The sequence below is a fragment of the Sus scrofa genome, chromosome 15, assembly GCF_054392235.1.
Source record: "Sus scrofa isolate SSC_HxYL_T2T_F1_AM1 chromosome 15, Sscrofa_HxYL_maternal_Yorkshire_Landrace_v2.0, whole genome shotgun sequence".
NCBI classification, from domain to species: domain Eukaryota; kingdom Metazoa; phylum Chordata; class Mammalia; order Artiodactyla; family Suidae; genus Sus; species Sus scrofa.
In genome coordinates this window covers 108398169-108422434 of record NC_139397.1, presented here as the reverse complement: position 1 = coordinate 108422434, position 24266 = coordinate 108398169, and the positions used below count along the sequence as shown (strand labels likewise).

The 24266-nt window shown below is 39.3% G+C and overlaps 1 long non-coding RNA gene and 1 pseudogene across 1 annotated transcript in view; both read left to right on the top strand.

Moving 5' to 3' along the window:
• LOC110257192 (uncharacterized) overlaps positions 1-24266 on the top strand; it is a 127627-nt gene that overhangs the window by 73240 nt on the left and 30121 nt on the right. The window lies entirely within an intron of this gene.
• Positions 16390-17040, top strand: LOC146396042 (lysine-specific demethylase 3A pseudogene; annotated as a pseudogene).

The following is a 24266-nucleotide window of genomic DNA, read 5'->3' as shown; positions in this document are numbered from 1 at the left end:
AGAGCTGTAGCTGCCAGTCTACGCCAGAGCCACAGCAACGCGGGATCCGAGCCACGTCTGCAACCTACACCACAGCTCACGGCAACGCCAGATCCTTAACCCACTGAGCAAGGCCAGGGATGGAACCCACAATCTCATGGTTCCTAGTCGGATTCATTAACCACTGAGCCACGACGGGAACTCCCAAAACTGCTTTCTAAACATTGTGCACTAGCGTGCAACTCAACATATTTTAAAAGATGGGTACTTTTCTGATAACAAGATATTTCTTTTTTAAAAAATCCTTGAACATTTTAGATTCTTTCATTTAGATTCTTTCTGAATGAATAGATTTGAGCAAAAACTTTTTATGTTGGGTATGATTTTTTTTAACTTTGAAACATTCATTTCAGTGCACTAAAATAAACAATAACATTTCTTAAACATGTAATGTGATTTCAGACAGACAGCTTATAGATTCATAAAATAAAGTTTGATTCTTCTAGACTGAAATGGCATTTATAAAATCTCTAATATCGGTAATCACAGGAAAACTTACTATAGCAAGTTATATGTATTTGAATTGGTAAACTGAAAAAAAACCATTTCCTGTTTATATCCTGACTAGAGCAGAGTGTGTTACTGAAAGGTAACCTGCTAAATTTCAGGCTGGGGATGACTCCCCACATGTTTGTAGAGCATGCATAGTATTACAACTGGTATTGCTGAATGCAAAAGTTTAAATGCATTGAAACTATTGGGCTGAAAGTTCTCCACTCTAAGCAGAGGCTGAAGTATTGTATTACTAAGAAAAGCCAATAGTGTAGAATTTAGAAAGTTTTTGTGAATAGCAGCAGTTGGGAAAAATTATAAGTAAATGAAAGATTTTAATTCAGAATCATCCTAGAAAAAGCATTTGTCTCTGTTTTCTGTAAATTCCCTTCAAATTCCCTCTAGCCTAAAATCATCTTGTCTTATAGGCAGTGGTTTAAAAGGAGACCTCTAAAAATATAGCCCATTGTTTGCATGGGAGAGCCTCTAAAGAGAATTTACATTATAATGAATCATTATTTGTAAAAGCCCCAATATATTATGTGTGATGTGTGTGCACCAAATGGTGAAAATAACAACAGATGTCTTTTTGTTACTGATAAATTACTGCAAAGTCAAACCTGTTTAAAAAAGGTTTTGTTGCTTTGTAATTTTCCTCTTAATTGAAAAATGATCAAACATTAAATGAATATCCTCTACTGGGTCAAATATAGTTGAATTGTTGTTTTTGTTGTTGTTTGTTGTTGTTAGCAGCTCTACAATTGGTACAGCTTGTTATTACTGGATCTGTCTTGAGATGCCCAGAAATGGATTCTCACAGAGTGAGATCACATGGTTGGTTTGGAAGGTTCCTGTCACTTCTCCAAAGGAGTTGACATTGTGTGGTTTTATGCATGATACTGGGTAAGAAGAATATAATTGATCCTGCTTGCTGATAATTTGAGGATATCTTGGCAGAAAGAGGTACAGAAGTGCGCGGTAATATTTAGGAAGTATGCGATATTTTTGTCTCAGAGTAAGCCTGTGGGATTTAAGCTTGAGGCTTCTATGAGGAAGTTAGCTGCTTTCAAAGATCTTAGCCCCTTTTGAAGTTCCCGTTGTGGCTCAGTGGTTAACAAATCCACTAAGAACCATGAGGTTGTGGGTTTGATCCCTGGCCTTGCTCAGTGGGTTAAGGATCCGGCGGTGCTGTGAGCTATGGTGTAGGTTGCAGATATGGCTTGGATCCCGCATTGCTGTGGCTCTGGCGAAGGCCGGTGGCTACAGCTCCGATTAGACCCCCAGCCTGGGAACCTCCATGTGCAGCGGGATTGGCCCTAGAAAAAGGCAAAAAAGACAAAAAAAAAAAAATCTTAGCCCCTTTTGTACCTTTCATGTTTTTCCTGCAGACAACTCACACTTGGTACTTCAACAAATTCCTATTTGTTAGCTGAATTTTGTGACACAGTATGTCCTGAATTCCACCAAGGAAAATATCCTCCAGTCTTATAATGTTAATACTCTTCCCTTTTTAGAGCATTTGCCATCTATTACAACACCTCAATCTCAACAGGGATGATTTATTTTCTAGGGAGATTTTCTTTCTTAGATGACTAGAGTTAATAATGGATTAATCTACTCACGTGATCTGTGCTAATGTGGACACTCTGGCAGGTAAGTAATCAGAGAGGCCTTTGGCTTCCCTCAAATACCAGGTGCAGACCTTGCCTCTTGGACTGAGAAACTCCTTAGTGAGTCAGAGGAACAGGTAATTGCATTTAATCTTATGTAAACCAACCACCAGGAAGCATTTGCTACTTATTCCATAGCCATTCTCCCTATTTCCCATCAACCTCCATATTCCACTCATACAACAAAGCTCATCAAAAAGAGAAAACACTGTGAACAGTATTTACTTTCTGCTCAGCAGATGAACATTTATTTGTCTTTGTGCAGTGGATGTGTTCATTTACAAGCAAATGCAGTAATATTCTGAACCATTGTCCACAAAATATATCCTATTGTTTTTTCCTTACAAACAGGATGTGATCTAGTCGTTGACACTGGACTAGATACTGGAATTTGTTTCCCTTAGTGATAGTGGATTTTCACAGAGCCATCCATTCTTGCATGCCTCCTTGCTGGTGACCTGATAAGAGAATACCATTCCATTTTGAGAATATCATGGCAAGATTTGGGGAAGTCTTCTAGGTTTCTTTTCTTTTTTTTTTTTTTTTTTTCTTTTTATGGCCATACCAGTGGCTTATGTAAATTCCCGAGTTAGGGGTTGAATTGGAGCTGCAGCTGCTGGCCTGCACCACAGTCATTGCCACACTGGATGTAAACCACATCTGCAACCTATGCCGCAGCTTGCTGCAACACTGGATCCTTAACCCACTGATGGAGGCCAGGGATCATACCCACATCACAGAGACAACGTCAGGTCCTTAACGTGCTGAGCCACAGCAGGAACTCCTTCTTGCTTCTTTTTTGTTGTTGTAGTTGTCCTCATGCTCCCTGCTTATCTGGTGCTGTCTTTAAATAAAAGGAAACAGTTGGGGAGACTGCATTTGTAGACTGACTGACTTTGGCTCACTCATTTAATTACTAAACTATATACTGTCTGAACTAATTTCTCCCACATCAATTTTGTCATATTTTCATTCTTTCATTAGCTTGATATCCACTACATACTATTTTTCAGAACAGATATCTATGAACACAAAATAAGAGTATTCCTGAGGACCAGGAGTATTTCAAATACAGTATAAGCTGAGAAAAACATAGAGACTGAGGCAATCCTTTTGACTCTACAGCCAGTGGTCATACTTCCTACTGAAATTAAGAGAAATTTTTATTGCTAAGCTACCATAGAAGGAACCCAATAGGACCTTCCGATGCATACACTTCAATGCTTATTCAATGGAATGGGGGTGTGATTGGAAAAGGGGCATCAGCATCATGGTTCAGGTAAATTATAGATTTAATAGTTTTCAGTGGGCTGGCTTGGAAGCCCTACTACCATTTTCTAATCTGACACAGGAACATACTTTTCTGCTGAAACAAATAGTTGGCTTAATACACAACCAAATGCTTTTAAGTTAGAAACTAACAGGAATATGTATGCACAGCAGAGAGGCAAAGGAAGGTCAAAATAAACCCAATACATAAATGGACAGAATTTATAGTGTGTATAGGGATAAATTTACTTCAGAGATTGGGAGTGAGGAAACATATTTTATGGATTATCAGAGTTGACCAGGATATAGGGATTCTTGATATACTTTGTGGAGAGAATAACAATGAATGTGTGTTGAAGAGGTGGTTGAGCAGTAATTTGGAAAATCTGGACAACTGAAATAGGATCAGTTTCCAATGCCGCAGTGTCCAAAGACCTGGATTCAAACTTGAAAGAAATATTTTACTGCCCTTGGACGATTAGCCATAATGCCATGGCAATACTGTTATGATTCCTTGTTAAGAATCATGGACATTTCCAGCTCTAATAATCTGAATTTTCCTTAAAAAAATATTATCTTACACAGCTAGGATTTATTTTTTATTTCGTATTTTTTGGGTTTGTTTTAATTTTTATTTTTTTATTACTCAAATGAATTTATCACATCTGTAGTTGTATAATGATCATAACAATCTAATTTCACAGGATTTCCATCCCATAACCCAAGCACATCCCCCACACCCCCAAACTGTCTCCTCCGGAGACCATAAGTTTTTCAACACACAGCTAAGATTTAATGACTTCCTCTTGTGTTTTTTGGGGGAGTGGTTGTTTTTTCCTTTTTAGCAGAAAAAGTACTTCAGGATGTGGGTTTGCAATAGTCAAACTCTTTCCCTATGGTCCTTTAACCATGTGAAAACTATTCTAGGCAATTTGAACCCCAAATCCTGGCTGCAGGAACCAACACGTTAGGACTGAACTACAGTGCCCTCTACCCTGTGTGCCCACATAGCCAGAGGCTGGGCTTTCTCGCACTGTAGGAAATCCTGGGCTTTGTTAGTGGGAGTTATTCTTCATACATTATGTGTTCTCATCATTTGTTTATGTAATTTATAGACTTCAAAAGTGTTGCTCCCTCTTCAAGTTAAAGGAAACTGCTTTTCACTTTAGGGAAATAACACCACGCCCAAACCTCCTCCACTCCACTTATCTAACCTCCCTTGGCAGTTTGAATTTTTAAAACCTGATTTGAAGATATTTTGTTCCCACTAAGGAGAGAAGTTGATGGTAAAACAACACGATCATTGAGTATATTATGATCATATAGTTGAAAAAGTAAATGGATAAGCATATCATATTAGGTGGAACCAATACTGGATTTCTTTAAACATTTAAACCGTGTTTGATCTACAGAGAGGCTTTTTTGTATGTTTCACCCTGATATTTAGAAGAATAGATAAGCTAGGGAGAGAACTAGGAACTGGAAGACACCTGAGAGACAGACTTATTTTTCTCTACATATTCTTTGAAATCCAAAAATCTTTTTGCCATTTTCGAAAAATTAATGTAAACATTTTAAGAGGAGAAAAAAGTAAAGTATGTGGTCATAAATTTTCCTAAACTGACTTATTTTCTCCTCTTTCCTCATTTCTCCCCATGCCCTTCTTTCTTTCTTGGCCAGAGGAAGTGGGGGTTTTTTGAGATTAAAAGAAAAAAAGTTAATAGGAGTTTCCGTTGTGGCTCAGTGACAAATCCAACTAGTATCCATGAGGATGCCGGTTCCATCCCTGGCCTCCAATCAGTGGGTTAAGGATCAGGCATTGCCTTACACTGAGCTGCAGTGTAAGTTGCAGACATGGCTTGGATCTGGCTTGTTGCTATGGCTGTGGTGTCGACAGGCAACTGTAACTCCGATTCTTCCCCCAGCCTGGGAACTTCCATAGCTGCAGGTGAGGCCCTTAAAGTTACAGATGTAAAATATACTGATTCACACTTTTTATTTTTATTTATTATTATTTATTATTTTTTATTTTATTTTTTGTCTTTTTGCCTTTTCTGGGGCCGCTCCCATGGCATATGGAGGTTCCTAGGCTAGGGGTCTAATCGGAGCTGTAGCCATCGGCCTACGCCAGAGCCACAGCAATGAGGGATCCGAGCCACATCTGCAACCTACACCACAGCTCACAGCAACGCCGGATCCTTAACCCACTGAACAAGGCCAGGAATCAAACCCGAAACCTCATGGTTCTTAGTGGATTTGTTAACCACTAAGCCATGATGGGAACTCCGATTCACAATTTTTAAAGGCTATATTCCATGTATAATTATTATAAAATATTTGCTATATTCCCCTTGTTGTACAATATATCTTTGTAGCTTATTTTATCCCAATAGTTGGTACCTTCTATCCCTATGTTGCCCCTCCCCTTCCCTCTCCCTACTGGTAACCACTAGTTTGTTCTCTACGTATCTGTTTCTTTTTTGTTAAATTCACTAGTTTCTTATATTTTTAGATTCCATATATAAGTGATATCATACTGTATTTGTTTACTAAGCTAGCTGATAATTGATTATTTTTTAAACTTACGGCAAATAATTTTTCAAAATATATCTGAAGGAAACTCACCATCCGATTATACACACGCATGCATGCATGCAAAGATTTTTATTATTTTAGGATAATGGAAAATTTAAACTACAAAATTTGAGATTGTATAAATAAAAGGTGATGCATTCTTCTATTGGACTACTTTATAGGCACTGTTGTTTTTGTTGTTGTTGTTGTTGTTGTTGTTACTTTTAGTATGCTTTGTCATCTTTTTGATAGCCAGACATGATGTACTGGGTAAAAAGAACTGCTGTGAATTGGTCTTTAGCACTGTGGGGAGATATATGTTGGAGGGGAAGTGGTCTACAGTCCTATGAACTAAGTCTCAGTCTTAGTGAGCCTATGCTTCTCCGAATATGAACTTCGCAGGTGTTTGTTGTTTCCTCTCCACCTTAGATGGGACAGATGACTACAGTGGGCCAGCGCTGCGTATTTCCCTCCCTCAGGTGGATGGCTAGAGCTGACCGGAGTATTCCCCCCACCCCCAGGTTACTTGTGTTCTAATAATACTCCAGCAGGTTAGGCTCTGGTTAACTGCTTTCTCCTGAGGGCAGGCCTTGTTAAGAACTCAGTGCTCTGGCAGGTTTCAAAATGGGTCCTTTTCCCTTCCTCCTGCTGGAAGCAGGAGAGGGTTTTTCGCCAACATTTATTGTGGGAATCTGCTCAAGCTCTTGGAAGTCAATCTCACCATATGGTGGGGGCTCCCTAAGACTGAGCCCCCTGGAGTTTTTAACTCTCAGAATTGTTCACACTGAGCCTCCAGCGATTCGTCAGTCACAGGTCTGGTTTTCCTATCCTGCCACTGGTTCCTGAGGTGGTTCTTCTCTGGTAAGCCATGACTCTTGTATTCACCTATTTCTCCAGTCTTTGGGGCAGAAGTTTGCCATGGGTTCCCCTCCCTACCCCATATGAATCCAAGGAGAGTTTTTGCTTTTTCAGTATGTTTGTTTAGCTTTTTACTTGTTGTTATGTTGGAGTGTCTACCCCGCAGCTTTTTAAGTGCAGACCAAGAAATGGCTTGAGATAATATTTATCATTAAAGACACTGAGTTTCTTTCTCATGAACATTAAAGGGTATTATAGCCATTTGCAACAACATGGATGGACCTTGAGGGTATTATAATAGTGAAACAAGTCAGAGAAGGAAAAATACTGTATGATATCACTCATATGTGGAATCCAAAAAACAAAACAAAAGAAGTCAAATTGATAGATTTTTCTACCCTGGTTACCAGGAGCTGAGGGGCAGGAGAAATGGGGAGAGGTACAAACAAAAGGTACAAACTTCCAGTTATAAGTTGAATGAGTTTTGGGGTTCGAATGGAGCATGATGATTATAGTTACCAATACTGTATTATATACTTGAAAGTTGCTAAGGGGTAGATCTTAAATGTTCTCACTGTAAAAAAGAAATGTTGTGTGGCCAGATGGAGGTGTTAGCTAACACTACAGTGCTAATCATTTTGCAATAGTGTATCAAACCAACATGCTATACACCTGAAACTGTTATATCTCAATTATATCTCAGTTAAAAAAGAAATAGGAAAAAAAAAAAAAGTCCCTAGAAGCAGAATTACTGGGTTAAGGAGTGTGAATATTTAAAGGATTTTGATATCTTGCCCAATCATCTTTCAGAAAATTGAGCCAATTTGCAGTCTCTCACCTCCTCTGAGTAATAGCTAATAACCCTTTGTTTTGTCAGCTGTTGCCAATTGATTAGGTGAAAATGGTATTTTAAGTTAATAGGCTTTATCTTTGATTACTAATTAGACTGAATATTTTTCTTCTAGTAAAACATAAGTTTTTTGAATCTTTTATTTTTAAAAAGGATATTTATTTCAAGAGAAATGGAAGAAGTCAGTAGGCCAAAAGGAGAGTAGAAGAAAGACACTGAGGGTAGGAAAGGAAGAGAAAAATACCAAGAGTGCCCAAATGGAAAAAGTGGTCCAAAAAAAGCCCCTATACAAAGAGCGTAGGGGCAGTTGGTTTGAGGCTCCTGCTGTGAGGCTCCAAAAGCCGTATTGGATCAGAGACCTGGCCAGTTAGGCAACTACCCAGACTTCCTAAGAAAGACAACTTTACATTGCCTGCATTGGGGCCTGTGCCTGTTGATCATTCAATCTATACTCTCGGGGAATTGTTCTCTGTCTGTACATGTTCTCAGTAGCTAATGTCTAGCACACCAATGCTTATTCCATACCACCAGTTTGCTTTCTGCCACTGGGTGGTTGCTCATTGAGACACCTCCTTGTGATGTCTTTAGGGCACCCTATTTGCCCAAGGGCACCTCTTGGTGTGGTGGGGGTATTTATGCTTGAGAAGTAGGGATTGTACTCCACTTGTTCTGTCTGAATACATGGGAAAAAGTTTGGAGGGAAGTATACCAAATTAGTATAGGACATTTTAACTTTTCTTTCTTTCTTTTTTTTTATTTTATTTTCCCACTGTACAGCAAGGGGGTCAGGTTATCCAGACATGTATACATTACAATTACATTTTTTTTCCCCACCCTTTCTTCTGTTGCAACATGAGTATCTAGACAAAGTTCTCTATGCTATTCAGCAGGATCTCCTTGTAAATCTATTCTAAGTTGTGTCTGATAAGCCCAAGCTCCCGATCCCTCCCACCATTTTAACTTTTCTGTTGACAGTTTCTCCTCAATATTTTTATACAAGATTCCAACTTTGTTTCTAAATATCAGCATCATAATGACTATTTACAGCTTTGATTGATTTTTCACAGTTAAAATGTACTTTCTATTTTTATGATCATTTTATTGAGCTATTTTCTTTGAGGGGACAGCTTTTCTGTGTAAATTTTATAATGAAGATTTTTACTGATGGTGGCACATAGTATTTGACCTTTATTTGGGTCCATTATTACTACCAAACCTAATTTTCCCAGGTCAGATTTGCAAATCTAACTTTCCAAGGAGATTGAATTCTTGCTTTATTTTGAGTCACATTTTTATTGCGTATAATTCTAGCAAATTTTCCATTTTATTTGGGTTTATTCTAAGCAAGCCTAAATGTTTCAGTTATCCTTCAGCTGGTGTCCTATCTATTATAATAAAGTGGGATCTAGACCACACGGAGAGACAGAGAAAGCAGGTAGAGGTCTTCTCAACTTCCCACCACCAGATCTATTTCATAGCTCCTATTTTAATGGAGGAGGCAAAGAACATACATTTTTATAGAGAGGAGAATGTGTGACATAATCATTTTGGAGAGAGGAGAAGCCATCGTATTGACAAAGTATGGAAGGATTGTTGGTTAGTGTTAAGTGCTCTTTTGAGGTTTGTAGTCATGGATTTTCAATGAGATGAGCTGCATATTCTTTTCCTACTCTGTTCAGCTGCTTGAGTTTAGGATCATGGCGGAGAATTGAGTTTCACATGAGTTGGAGTTTGGCAAGGTGCTCATGACTGAGGGAGAAAATATTTCTCCCATAAGTTATGTCTTTTCTCTCCTGCAACATCCAACTTTTATTCACTGTTTATTTCTTTGGGTGAAAAAAAAATGTCCAGTACCTATCATCCTTAAATAACAATAACAAATATGAAATAAAATGTCAACAAACAAAACCTTTCTTTTACCCACTCCTCTTAAAAGACCTGATCTACCACCTCATTTAGATGAAGTGGTTCGTTAACCACTGAGCCACGACGGAAACTCCAGCACTTCACTTCTTAAAAGAGTTTTCTACAGTCTGGTCTCGATTTCCTCACTTTGCATTTTCTCTTAACCCAGACCAACCAGGCTTCTTACCTCTCACTCCACAGAGATACTGTTTATCACAGAAACAGTGACCACCACTGTGCTGAATTAATAGTCAATTCTTGGGAGTTCCCGTAGTGGCTCAGTGGAGAAGAATCTGACTAGCGTCCATGAGGATGCAGATTCGATCCCTGGCCTTGCTAAGGTGGCTAAGGATCTGACATTGCCATGGGCTGTGGTGTAGGCCACAGATGTGGCTTGGATCTGATGTTGCTGTGGCTGTGGCCAGCAGCTACAGCTCTGATTCGATCCCTAGACTGGGAACCTCCATATGCTGTGGGTGCAGCCCTAAAAAAAGCCAATTCTCAGTCCTCATCTTACTTGACCTCTGAGGGCTTGGCCACTTGAAATATTTTCTTCTCTTGGATGCCTTGACATCATACAGTCCTCTTTCCCTCTTCACCCTTATTTTATTGGCTGCCCCTCTGGAGTCTCCTTTGCATAAGTTTTAAATATTGCAGATTACATTCTTGGGAATCACTTTATCTAATTTGTCTTTCTTAGGGAATCTTCTTTACTACTAAGGATTTAAATATTATTTATATGCTAATGACCTCTATAGAGTTTCCAGTGTTGGAAAATCCTTGCATCTCTAGATCCACCATTGATTATGATGTAGTATTATTTTTTGCACATTGATGAGAGCAATTTGTTAATGCTTTATTTAGGAGTTTTGCAACTGTATCAATGAGGTTAATTATAAGTTTTTTTTTTAATTTGAATTCAATTCAGAATTGTTTAAAATAAGCCCTATTTTTAAAAAAAAAACAGCTATTCTATATTGAAACTAAAACAATTTTAATAGAACTTTTCTTTCCGGAAACAATAATAAAAGAACGCACTTTGTAAAATGTGGTCCTGATCAAGTCATGTTAAATACATAAATGTATATACTTAACTCCCATCTCCTCAAAACAGAGGCTGTTTTCTGTTCCTTAGCCCTGGAAACAAGGTGAAAAACAGTCCATGAGTGTTTTCAGGCAGGGGGTTGCCAAACCAAAACTCAAGCAATTGAATGTGGACACTTTAAGGAATTTGGGGGGAACTTGACCAAAGACTCCAAATTTCTATTTTTAATAACTGATACAAAGCTCAAGGGGTTTCTCCCAAGTAGCTGTGCCTCTGGAATCTGGCCCACCCCCTGCTCACCTATGTTAAGTGCCCAAGAAAATCCCACTGTTTTTGTTCCAGAGAAAACTTTTTTTTTTAAAGAGGGCTGGTGTCCAGGGAGCTCTTTATGTGAATGAGGTGAGTACAGACTCCACATGGGCATTTTAAGAGTTGGAATCAAAGTATTTTGTTAACACCAGCTAGGGAGACTCCAGCTGTCAAATGGCTCATTTCCAGTTTGTCCTAGTTCCCCACCATGCATTTGTAGACCTAGTACCCCAGATTTTTGCTGTGCCATTATAAGCACGTCTGGTGTCCAGCCTAATTTATGGTTCATATTCTATGCCTTGAAGTAGACCCCGTATTTAACAGTACATACACATAATCCACTTACAATGTACATGGTCACAAAACACTAATGATCTTCTGTAGACCATGCAAATGTTTTTAACCATAATTATAATGCATCAAATTCATAGCCAGAATCCCTAAGACCAAAAAAATTTGAACACTGCAAATAATTTAAAATGCACATACCCACACTCTTTACAGAACTATGCATGGGGAAAGCCCATTTGTTAAATGCCACTGAAGACATTTTGCTAAACTGTTGCTCCAGATGTTTTTGTTGGGAAAATCTGTCTGTGCAGGGCGCAGCTATTTATTGGATGAGCTGAAAAGAAAGAGATACTTGTTGCAATCAGGAAGTTTTAAGATCTTTCAGGTTGTATAAAATGGACCTGTAGAAACATTTAAGTGTTCTCAGGATGCAAAGTTGGAGCTGAAATGTGATATCAAACCAGTTGCAAAAAGTATACAGCAGCCGTCTCTTGCTGTTAAACCTGATACCCAGATATGCAAAAAGCTTCAGGACACATAGTTTGCTGGCGTCCTACATGTGAAGGCTCGTAGCGTAATCTGAAGATGTGCGAATTTCACAAAAGATTCATATTGTTCTGCTACATAAGTATAGAAGATTTGCTCATACCCCTTCCAAACATAATCTTTGTCCTCTTTTAAGACATGTGCACATAATAGTCCATCTTGTCGGAGGGTAAAGAGGGCTGGTAGTTTTTCATCCAGGAGGTGCTGCGTGTGCTGCATGAGAGTGACTTTCCAAAACACAAGATTTACCGTGATTAAGAATGACTTCTGAATGACTTTGCCTCTGATAATGATTATATTCTTGCTTTATGATCTATGCTTTATGTTCTAAACAATTTGCTCTGGATTTAGAAGCCTCCCTGGCTGTCTCGCAGAGCCAGGTGGCTGTAGAGCGGGCGTTGGGGTCCTGGGGCTGGTAGGGCAGTGGGCAGAGAAGCACAGAGCAGCCATATTGGGGAACCGTGCTCAGTGGTGCTGCCTGGGCAGCAGTGACATAGCCCATAGTTGTGCCGCTAGGTGGCTGGGAACTAGGAACAGATGTGGCTGGGACTGCTGCCCAATCTCTGGCTACTCAGTGCAGCTGGCAGGCAAGTGGGCTCCAGAGGTGCCTCCAGCACCCCCACGTAAAGTGATTTTAATAATGTCATAATTACCACTAGAATGTGCCATGATTAATTAACAGTTGTAAAGTATAATGTGAACATCGAACGTAGATCAGATAGTTGGAATACATGAAATCCAGTCTCTTGAGATTTAAGGGAAAAAGTCTACACTTATTGTTTTATATTTTAATATCTTTCCTTGGTTTTTGATTTTGAAATTCTTTAAAAATATCAGACCCATGATCTCAAGTTTTTCAAATGTGAAGAACCCTTTTGAATGTAAAATAGTTTACAGGCCTTTATGTGATAACCAGTATCTTTTAATGTGATAATTAGTATCTTTATGGGATAACTAGTATCTTTTAATGAGAAAATAAATCAGAAAAAGCTGTATTGATTCATTACTATATTTGAAGAAACCTGTATTTTATTAGTTGTGGGCTGCACGTGGCAGCTGTGATGAAAGGCAAGCCCAAGCGTCGTGTGGTTTGGTTTCTATGCTGCTCCATCACTTTCTAGTGTGTAACAAAGGTAACCTCTATGGATCTTAGTTTCTTAATGTTTAAACTGAGGAATGATAGTACTTATGTCAAAGAGTTGGTATGATGGTTCATGACATGACAAGCCCTTAGAAATGAAACTGAAATAAAGTACATTCATTTAAAAAATAATACACATATTTATCTTGGACTCATTTTTTTTTAGTTTACATGTAATATCAGGGGGCTGGATAGCTTAGAGACTGAGAGGAAGTCCTAGAGAACAAGGGCTGTGTTGTTGCTCTGCATGCTCACCACAGTGCCTGGCATGTAGTGGATGCCTGAGTGAATGATATTAGAGAGATCTGGGCTCCCACATAGTGTTGCCATTTATAAGCAGCTAAGCTACCTGGCCTCTCAGTTGTAAACTGAGAATAGCTTCATAGGTTTTTGTGAAGATAAAGGGAGCAAATGCAAATAAAATAATTAGTGTAGTACCTGGCACATACCGCACCAGAGATGTTTGCTATTTGCAGGCATTGAGAGTTTCAGATGTTAAACAGCCTGTGTCAGCCTATTCAACTGTCCGTCAATGTTATAGCTGGAATACCCTGTCTAGGAAAGCAGTTTGTAACTCTCCAATTTCCCTACTTCTTCCTCTTCCTCCTGCTAACTAAATCAGAAACATTGGGGGTTCCCGTTGTGGCTAAGCAGTTAGCTAACCCTACTAGCATCCATAAGGATGTGGGTTTGATCCCTGGCCTCTCTCAGTGGGGTAAGAATCCGGCGTTGCCATGAGCTGTGGTGTAGGTAGCAGATACGGCTCGGATCCCACATTGCTGTGGCTCTGGTGGAAGCCAGCGGCTACAGCTCCAATTTGACCCTAGCCTGGGAACCTCCATATGTCATGGGTGTGGCCTTAAAAAGAGGAAAAGAAAAGAAAAATCAATTTCTAATGCTTATTTTGACTAATTTGATATGGAAGACACAATTGGATGGATACTCAAGAACCATTCTTTTCTCTCTCATTCCCCCAGTTTGTTGGAATGAGGGGACAGACAATTTTTGTTTCCAATCCTTCATTTGCTCTAATAGGATTTTACATACACACCTTTTGGCACATAGCTTTTTTAGCACTTTCCACCTGAATAGGCAGAGCATATATTCTTGCCCAGTTTATAATGGACTTGGCCAGATGTTTTGCTTGGCAAATGGAATGTACTGGACAAGACATGATTGGAGATTCTACATATGTTTGTAAAATTTTTACATGGCCTCTTGCACTGACCATTTGCCATGAGAAGAATATGCCATGTGGCCAGAAGTTCTAGAATAAGAAGATATATGGGGCAGACATGAAAACAAACACAGTCTAGATCCAAGCCCAACTGATCCCAGTTAAACCCAGCATAGTCACAGATAACCTACATACTTGTAATTGGGGGACACATTACAAGTGCTTGCTCTCGTAAACCACTAAGATTTTGGGGTTTCTCGTTATGGAGCATTATCACAGCAATAGCCAACTAATATAGGCAGTAGTCTGCCAGGCTCCAGAGTATGAATCATAATTGATCTAAGTTTAATTGTTATTGTTTTCCATTCATGATTTCCAGATTTGCTTGGGGGTAGGGGAGGCCAAATGACCCACTCTTGGCCAATGAAATATATGAAGATGTCTACTGGGGACTTTTAGAAGAGATTTTGCTTCTCTGAATAAATGCATAGGAGGGGATGGAAGTCATCTTTCCCTCTCATTTGCTTGAAAACTCAGTGGGAATCTTGAGACTGTAAATCAAAAGATACAAAGATGAAAACTAACAGCTAACGATGATGGATCAAAGTCTAGGATCCTGATGACATGGCTTAGTGGTTGACCAAAAATAACCAACCATCTCTGCATTCCTTATTTAGTCAGATTTTCTGTTTTTTGCTTCCCAAGGCACTCCTGACCTAACACACCTAAAATATCAGTTTATTTATCCCTGTCACTGTTTCTTTGAAGTGAGTGATGAAGGAGAAAAGGGAGTTGTGTGATCACAATCTCCTCACACAGATTCTAGGAAACCTTATTTATTCGGTTATTAGACCCTTGCCTTTGTCAAAATGTTTGTAATAACAATGAAGTAATTAGCCTATGTTTGCCTTTAACCAAAAATGTGGTGGGGACTGATGTGGATATAGGAAAGTGCATTCTGGCCAATGTTGGAGGCCACTGTGACAAATGGCGATTTCTAAAAAGGAAGGCATGACAACTGTGGAGCCATACAGTAAGAGCATCTCTTGGAGGGTTGCTTGGAGAGAGTGGCCAAAGGTAGTCAAGGAATAGGTGATGCATGTGATACTACCATCTTCACCTTTTACTGAATTTGGAGGGTGTGTGAAATGCTACCACATTAAGGGGGAAATTGCCAATGGGCTGTTATCTGCAAGACTTTTCCTTGACTGAGACGCATAAAGAAAAGTCAGGTAAGTGAACCAGGGAACTTGCTGCCTACACAGAGATCATTTGAAAAACTTTCTGTGATGTTGAAAACTGTTCATTTTGTAAAAGCAAAATGTGGAACACTATAAAACTGAGTTCCTTAGGTTGAAAAAATATCCATTCTTGATGCTGTGCTTCTACAGAATCCCTCCGTGTTGCAACCAGCAGCTGTGAGAGGGGTACACCCTTCAAGCCAGCTAGGAGCATGAAATCATCCTGTCCAACCAGCACTTCCCCTTTAAACTGCCTGGTGGCTCTAACCAGTGGTATATCCACAGGGGGGTGGGGAGAATGACATAAAATGTACTTAAGAATGCATCAAAAATTCTTGATGACATTTTTCCTTCTTTGGTAGAAAATAAACCTTCCTCTGATTTATGTAGGAACCTCAAGGATCCATGACATACCTAGCATTTTGACACTCCTCATTTCTATATGTGGGGTAATTGCTTGCTATGCTTGAAAGATCCCAATATTGGAGCAACTGGAATATTTTCAGGGAGTACTGGGAACAACGACAGCCAGTGATGGTGCCTGGAGTGCATCATAAATTGAACACTGAATTTTGGAAACCCGAATCCTAGAGCAAAGTGTCTGTTGACCAGGAAGTAAATCTAGTTAATTGTAGGACTGTCTTAGTCTGTTTGAGTTGTTATAGCAAAATGCTGTAGATTGAATAGCTTAAAAAACCAAACATTTATTTCTAACAGTTCTGGAGGGTGGGAAGTTCAAGATCAAGGCACCAGTGGATTTAATATATCTAATGAGGGTCCACTTCTTGGTTCATAGATGTCTCTTTTCAGTGTATCCTTATGTGATAGAAGGGGGCAATGGAGCTCTTTTATAAGGGCACTAATCCCATTCGTGGGAGCTCTGCCTTCAAACTTAAGGTTCCACCTCCAAATACCATCACACTGGGATTAGGTTTCAAAATATGAATTTTGGGGGGACACAAACATTTAGTATGTATCAAGGATGAATGAAATCACAGAAGCCACAGTAGGGTGTTTCTGGAATAGATATGAAGATGTTCCAAATCTCTTGGGAAATGAAAAAGAATTTACAATGTTGAAACTTAAGGATTGGCTATCAGGGGGAAATTTTAGAGATATGAAGCTCTCCAGCTTTGATGATCTTGGTCAGAATTCCATTGCTGGAGCCCAAGGGGTGAGATGACAAATTGAACTGTGTCTCTAGGTTGCCAGACTACTTTATTTGGTCAGATTAGGGCCTCAAAATGTATAATGCTTATGGATTAATTTCTCCAGATGATTAAAAATGTGGAGCAATGTCTTTACTGAGACATAGGTGGTGCAGCAGACCACATGTCTTGGTCTAGGTGGGAATTCCCAAAAGACAGCATGACAAGAAGCCCTCAAAGTTGTGCAAGATAGAAATTCTCATGATCTCACAATAAAGCAATTTATTGGAAGAAATGAGAGGCCAGGAGCCTTCTGACAAATGTATGCTTGTGAAGACACAAAGATAACGAGAATTCTTTAAGAAGGCATTAAAAGAGTAAATTCAAGAAAACCCTGCAACCATGACCCTTTCAATGATCAGTGCTTGTATTTAGACTGATCACTAAGAATGCAATGTCATCAAGAGTGTGGAGTTCCCTCTTGAACAGGGAACAGTGCAGCAGGTTAAGGAGCCTGCATTATCCCTGCAACAGTGTGGGTTCGACCCTTGGCCTAGTGCAGTGGTTTAAGGATCTGTCCTTGCTATAGCTGTGGCGTAGGTGGCAGCTGCAACTGGGATTCTATCCCTGGCCTGAAAACTTCCATATGCTGCAGGTGAAGCCCAAAAAAGTTATGAAGTTCAAAGCTAGGCCATTATATAGTTTCTCAGATATGTGGCATTTATCTCAGCTGGAATTCCATATAAGGTTCATAACTTATATAGCTGTATCTAAGTGACTGGAGATTTTGTTTCTTCAGAGCATGCTAAACAATGCTTCCAGCTTACTCAAGAATCCTATTATCTGTCACAAACTCATACTAATCATGAAGATAAATTACAGGTGAAGAATGTTATTTACCAAGTAGTGAAAGATGCACTTGTATACTGAAATCCAGAAAATCCAGTTTGAGCAAACCCTAAGGGTCCCAGAGATGTCTTAAATCCTGCACAAGTGAAAGTGAATTATTGGCAGCTGTTCAAACTCTTCAGTCAGAATTCCTATGGACTTTGAAAATCATGTTATATATTAAAAAAAAAACTGTACCCAACTTTTGAGAGATACATAGACCTTGTCTAATATGTTTCTAGTATTTACAGACACTAAATGTATATGTGTAATAATTATTTTAGGAGCAAGCATCCTTAAACTGTGACTTCTCACCTAGTACAACCTTTTTACCAAGCTGTAAAAACAAAACCTCATCAGCCTTGAAGAAATATCTGCATTTATCCCTTAGCTACTTTGTTAGAGAGCTTAGCCAAAATGTACTTGTAACTATTAGGAATTACTATCACAATTTATTTGGATTTTATTTTGTTTTGTGTTCGAGTACCCTCTTCTCTGGCCTTCAGGGTTCAAAAGATCAGTGAAAAAAATGAATAGTGAATGACACAGTTCTTAATGTATAGGACTGGCATTATATAGCAGAAATCAAATACTATACAATTCAAAGAGTTAATATCTTTATTAAATGAAAATTTTATTTAAATTAGGCTTTGATAATTTTAAGTGTTAAGCACTTTGCATTAAAGTATTCATGTAATTTTCAAAAGCTTACAAAATATTTTTGCTAAAAAATAAGTGACATAACATTAAAACATGTAAGGCAAAATCTAATGGAATTACAAAGGAAATAGATGAATCCACTATCATAATTAGAGACTTCAATGCCTCTCTATCAGAGTGGATAGATCTAGCAGGCAAAAAATCAGTAAAAACATAGTTGAACTCAAAAACATGATCAACCAACTGGATATACCACCACAAAGTAGAATTTGTTCCAGGTATACAAGACTAGTTAAACATCTGAAAATCAGCTAATATAATCCATCACATCAGTAAGCTAAAGTGAACAATATAATGACCATATCAATAGATGAATAAAAAGCTTTTGACAAAATCCAACAGTCATGCATGATAAAGACAGTAAATTGTGAATAGGGGAACATTCCCTAAGTTAATAAAGAATATCTACCTCCTCCCACCCCCCAAAAAGCTACCACTAACATCATACTTAATGGTAAGAAACATGATGTTTTCCCAATAAGATGAGATATAAGGTAGGGATATCCCTTCTCACCACTCCTTTTCAGGATCATAATGGAAGTTCTAGTGAATGCAGCAAGATAAGGAAATAAAAGATATACAGATTGGAAAGGAAGAAATAAAATTGCATTTGTTCACAAATGACAATCATTTATACAGCAAATCTGAAAGAATGAACAAAAACTCTTGGAACTAATAAGTTATAGCAACGTTATAGGATCCAAGGTTAATATAAAAAAGCCAATCATTTTTATATATACCATCAATGAACAAGTGAAATTTGATATTAAACTGAAATTAAAATTAAATTTGAAATTTACATAATACATTTATATTAGTATCAAAAAATGAAATGCTTGGGTATAATGTAACAATATGTGCAAGATCTATATGAAGAAAACTACAAAATTCTGAAGAACAAAATCAAAGACCTAAATAGAGAGATAGTCCATGTTCATGGATAGTAAGACTCAATATTGTCATGATGTCAGTTGCTCCAAATTTAATATATAGATTCAATGGAATGCCAGTCAAAATCCCAGTAAGTTATTTTGTGGATGTTGGCACACTTATTCTAAAGTTTATATGGAGAGGCGAAAGACCCAGAATAGTCAACACAATATTGAACAAAGTTGGAGGACTGACACTACCTGACTTCAAGACTTGCTATGAAGCTACAGTAATCAAAATAATGTAATACTGGAAAAAGATCAGACAAATAGATCAATGGAACAGAATAGAAAGTCAAGAAATTGACCTACATAAATATAGTCAACTGATCTTCGAGAAAGGTGCAAAGGCAAAACAATGGAACAAAAATATAGCCTTTTCAACAAATGGTGCTGGGACAACTGGATATCCACGTGCAAAAAAAAAAAAAAAAAAAATCTATACATAACCCCCTTCACAAAAATTAACTGAAAATGTGAAATTGGGTCACAGACCTAAATGTAAAACACAAAAGTATAAAACTGCTAAAAGATAACACAGGAGAAAATTGAGGTGACCTTAGGTATAGCAATAATTCTTTAGGTCTATGAAAGAAATAATTGATAAATTGGACTTTGTCTTTCCCAGAGAAGTTTTTAATTTTAACAATGTCAGGAGAATTAGAAGACAGTCATAGCCTGGGAGAAAATATTTAAAAAACACACATCTGATAAAGAACTGTTATCCAAAATATAAAAGAACTCTTAAAACTCAATAAGAAAATAACTTGATTGAAAAATGAGCCAAAGATCTTAACAGATACCTCACCAAAAAGAATATACAGATGGCAAATAAGCATATGAAAAGATGCTTCCACATCATAAGTCATCAGGAAAATGCAAGTTAAAACAACAGGGAGATATCACTGCACTCCAATTAGAATAGCCCAAATCCAGATGCTTTAAATGTTGGCGAAGGAGTTCCCGTCGTGGCGCAGTGGTTAACGAATCCGACTAGGAACCATGAGGTTGCGGGTTCGATCCCTGTCCTTGCTCAGTGGGTTAATGATCTGGCATTGCTGTGAGCTGTGGTGTAGGTCGCAGACACGGCTCGGATCCCGCGTTGCTGTGGCTCTGGTGTAGGCTGGTGGCTACAGCTCCGATTCGACCCCTAGCCTGGGAACCTCCATATGCCGCAGGAGCGGCCCAAGAAATGGCAAAAAGACAAAAAAAAAAAAAAAAAATGTTGGCAAGGATGTGGAACAACAGGAACATTCCTTCATTACTTGTGGGAATGCAAAATGGTGCAGCCACTTTGGAAGTCAGTTTGGTGGTTGCTTGTAAAACTAAACATAGTCTTAGAATATAATCCAGCAATCACAGAGTTAAAAACTCACATAAAAAGCTGCATCAGATGTTTACAGCAGCTTTAGTTATAATTGCCAAATCTGGAAGCAACCAAGATGGCTTCAGTAGGTGAATGTATAAAAAAACTGTGGTACATGGAGGCAATGAAGTATTATTCTGTGCTAAAACAGATGAGTTATCTAGCCATGAAAAAACATGCAGAAACCTTACATGCATATTGCTATGTGGAAGGAGGCAATATGAAAAGGCCATACACTATATATATGATTCCAAATTTAAGACATTCTGGAAAAGGCACAACTGCATGGACACTAAAAAATAAGTGGTTGTCAGGTGTTACAGGTGCCAGGAGAGGGATTTGAAAAAAAGGTGGTATCATCTTTGGTTATCACCTACTCTATTAGCTCACTCACTGCTGCCATTTCCTAGTATTTGATTTAAGCCATATGGTAACAAATCAGACTGCAATGCAGTCTTACACAATTTTTTAAACACGTTCCTGTGTGGCACAGTGGGTTAAGGACCTGGTATTGCCACACCGGCAGCGCAGGCCAGAAGTGGGCATGGAGTTCTGGCCTGGAAACTTCCACATGCTGCGGGCATGGTCAAAAAAAAAGAAAAAAGAACTAACACTTTCATGTCATCATAACTTAAATGAGAGAGGCAGCAACTATTGCAATAGTTAACATTATATATAAATATTATTGAGTGCTTGCTTGGAATTACGTAGAATTCATTTAGTGGAAAGGATCCTGGTTTTGTAATCAAAGCTCTGAATCCGAATATGAATTCTACTGTTTATTCATCATCTGACTTGGGGCAAGTTACATCTTCTAATTTTTATGGAGATCAGATCTGTGAGGGATTCTGGGCATCGCATTTTTTGTGAACTGCAGAGATGTCTGGATGGATAAGTTTCTATTGATAATACATGTCTCCAGGGAAGCTGTGTGTGTGTAGTAACAGTGAGGCAAAAGTTTTCATTATGGCAAAACATCTGGTTAAAATCTATTCTCGGGAGTTCCCGTTGTGGCGCAGTGGTTGGTGAGTCCAACTGGGAACTATGAGGTTGTGGGTTCGATCCCTGCCCTTGCTCAGTGGGTTGACGATCCGGCGTTGCCATGAGCTGTAGTGTGGGTTGCAGACACGGCTCGGATCCCGCGTTGCTGTGGCTCTGGCATAGGCCAGTGGCTACAGCTCCAATTCGACCCCTAGCCTGGGAACCTCCATATGCCTCGGTAGCGGCCCAAAGACATAGCAAAAAGACAAATAAAATAAAATCTATTCTTGCTATTTAGCAGTGAGCCTGCCTGTTTGTGATGTTGATGGGTCTGCTCTGAAACTGTAAGCAGGAGCTTCAGGTCCTGTTGGCCTATAACAAACTGACCACAGGTACAATTGCCACTTAGGGCCAGGAACTACACGTTACCTTTGCATAAAGTATAAACTCAAAAACTTGTGGAATAAAATTAATTTTTTTTGGACACCAGAAATTTCCAGGCACTCTTTGGTATTAGAACCCTACAGATGTTTACAGGGAAATAAAGTTTCCCTGGATTTCCTCGTGCTCTGGTAAAAAGCCCAAGCCTCCCAACACTTCTCACATACCATGAGAATTAGATCTTTATCTAACTGTCTGGGTAAGTGCTTTGATCTGAAATGACAATACAATTTCTCTATGTCCCTGAGACAGCAAAATGGTTACAACCTAGACTAAGTCCCTAGGTTAAGCCCCAGGCTTCCAGAATGACCAATGGCAGTGCTATTTCCTTCGGTATGAAGCCCAGACTTTGGAGACATCTCGAGGTCATAAAAGCTGAGATTCATGGGGTTATCTGGCCCCTGAAGGTATTTTATTCACATGAGAAGCAAAGACCTAGATTTATGTTTCTAAGGAGACTGTTTCAGGAAGGGAGGGGGACAGCTGCTTCCCTTCCTCTTCATAAGCAGAGAAAAATCACTTTTTGTCTTCACTCCCCTATGAAGTATGCAACTAATTGTGTACAACATGACTTGGCTCTCACTGCAATACCCTAGGGAGGCCAGGATGCTTATTATTTATGGTCAGGTAATTAACACAAAATCTCTCTGATCTAGAATACCTCCAATCATATTCAGAATAAAATTAATGAAGGTAAATAGTAGAAAAAGAAAGCCTCAATTGTTTTGCCATAATTATAAAATTACCTGGCGAATTTCTAGCCAAGGCCATTTGTGGTCAAGATGTAGCCTGAACTTTTACACACACACACTTTCACTCACTTTGTTTAGGAAAAAACTTATGAGTATGGGGCAGGGGATGAGCAGAAGCATATGGTAAGTAAGAAGTGAAAGGGTGGAGGGACCAGAAGACAGCTAGGATTTGGGGAGGACCAGAAGTCCCCACTCCCAGAGGGCACATTGTGACAGATTGAAGGAGGCAGAGGAACCAGAGGTCAGAAGTTTTGGAGGTCAGGGTTCTTTGGTGACTTAACTGCTGCTGTTCTAGGAGTTATCTCCCTGGCTGGGGGCTTGAGGGAAAGTCCAGTGTGTCCTTTCAAGTTCAGGAAGGCTACTACCCCAGCAGCAGTAAGTTCTCTCAGAAAGAGACTATACTGTCAGGAAGACCCAGGACAGAAAGCAGCCCTGCATAGTTGGTCCACAGTGCTGGAGCATGTGACCAGGAGCTCCAGTTTCTAGGACTTGGGGGAAGGGCGAAGATGCAGAAGCTTCTAACATAATCTTGGGTTCCATCATCCAAAGGTGAGAACAGCAGCAGAAAGAGCCCAGGGTGGCAGTCTGAGTTATTTTCTTGGCTCGGTCTCAATGGATTAAAAAACAAACAAACAAACAAAAAAAACCTGTAGAAAATGAAAACAGCCAAAAAGCCAGGAAGCAAGCCAATAGACGAAACAACCAACCCCAAAGTTGATAAGCATCGTGGTCTCTTAGGTGAATTCTGTTTAAGAGGGGAAATTTCCATTGTCAAAGGAGACTTCACTCTCCCATTCGCCTCAGAGATAATTCTTATTGAGATATTCAGAGGCTCCCAAAGAGGTACCAAATGGGGCAGAGGCAGAGTCAAGTGCCTTGTAAGGACTGGGGCCCTGGATCCTACATAGCTGCAGGTAGAAAACATCAGCCTCCCCGTCCTCATTGAGAAAAAGGCTAGAGGCTGAGGCAGCCTGGCCAGGTGCTTGTAGTATCAGGGATGATGATGTATGCTATCTAGCAGATGGGGATTAAGGTTAGGTCCAGAATGAGGAAAATAATCCCAGGGGTGAGTACCAGGAGGACCACGGACTCCTTGTCTTCTACAAAGGTGTTATGTTATACCAGCAGGCATAACAGCGGAGATACAAGGAAGGTAGTGATGCAAAGGCATCTGGGCAGGCTTGCACTGCTTCTGACTTGTGCTCTGTACCACACAGGACATCCACAGCCTCACCCATACCAGCTTGGATGGCAATGATTCTGTTGCCAAGGCAGGTAGGTCACCTTCTACAGGGGAAGTGTCCAGGCATTCACCCAGATGAGCAACATCTGGATTTGCAGACCAACTGTGGGAAGGCAGGACCAGAACTGGTGTCTCTGTGGCTTGTGTGGAAGTGTATTTGTTGAGTCATGACTCCTTTTAATTGTAAAAAGAATTCTGCACACCATTAATCTATTAGTGTATTCAACAATGATTTATTTCTATCAAAGCATTATCACCTAAATTGCAGAAGATATTATGTAGTACTCTTGCAATCAGGGTTTCTCAGGGCTGGAAGGCACCTCAGAGATGAGAGCCTTCTCCTGCTTCACTGATGAGGAAACAGAAGCCTGCGGAATTTCATGTAGCTTTT